The following is a 1,049-nucleotide window of genomic DNA, read 5'->3' on the forward strand; positions in this document are numbered from 1 at the left end:
CAAATTGGCGTAGCAGCACCATTCCGTCGGCGGCACAGGTCGGTTATGAAGATCGGTACCGACGCGACGGCAAAATGCCGCGCGTTGAAACCCACGTGAATCACATTTTTATTCAACGAATTTAAAAATCTAGGATTGTTAATTGCAAGTATGAAAAAATGAAGAAAATGAAGAAGCGAGATGAAGTAGCTGTTCGAAACATAAGAAAATAATCTAATTTATTCTCATTATTCTAGAATCATCATACATATAATGCATCGAAATGAATTAAATGTTAATATCTTTTTTGTTATTGTTTATCGTTCAGAAGAAAGGCTCTGGCTACACCGTAATAATTTCAGTATGGACTAAGCGATAATATCTGTATGAAAAGGAGTCTTAATTCCGCATGAGTGCATGATTCTGGAATAATGAGAATGAATTAGATTAGTTTCTTACCTTCAAAAACTGCTACCGTTTTATCCGATTTTTTTTCGCTTCTTCATTTTCTCCGATTGTTCACACTTCCGATTGAAAATTCTAGATTTTGCGATTCTTGAGATAAAAACGCAACTGAGTATCATTGACTCAACCACGTAGTTTTGACACACGGTATATCGCCGTTGCGTCGTACCCATTTTCATCAGCGTCTTTTTGCCACCAACGGCGTGACATTGCCGCATTAATTTGACGCCCATGAAAATCCAGCCAAGACCGCGCCTCTTCCGACCATAGGTTTATTATATTTATAGTAGAGATTAACTATGCGGTTTTACGGGGTCGCGGAGCCCAAGCCGTAAGACGGAGATAGTGCTAAACATGGAGACTTTACTCTAGTCTCCATGGTGCTGAAGCTGGCCCACTCTGTTGCACGACCGAATGAGTGGGGCGCAGCCTCCAGGCGGGGAAATCAATAAGGCAAGCGCGGATGTAAACTTGTACAGGCTATGTGTTTTTCTCTTCTGTATGGTTTAAAGGTTTAAGGTTTTCCCCGCCAAGTCACCAATTCTAGTAAGAGAGCCATCTCCACCTATTGCTCTCTCTCTCTTATTTCGCTTTCAGCTCTTGCA

The sequence above is a fragment of the Neodiprion fabricii genome, chromosome 4, assembly GCF_021155785.1.
Source record: "Neodiprion fabricii isolate iyNeoFabr1 chromosome 4, iyNeoFabr1.1, whole genome shotgun sequence".
NCBI lineage: Eukaryota > Metazoa > Arthropoda > Insecta > Hymenoptera > Diprionidae > Neodiprion > Neodiprion fabricii.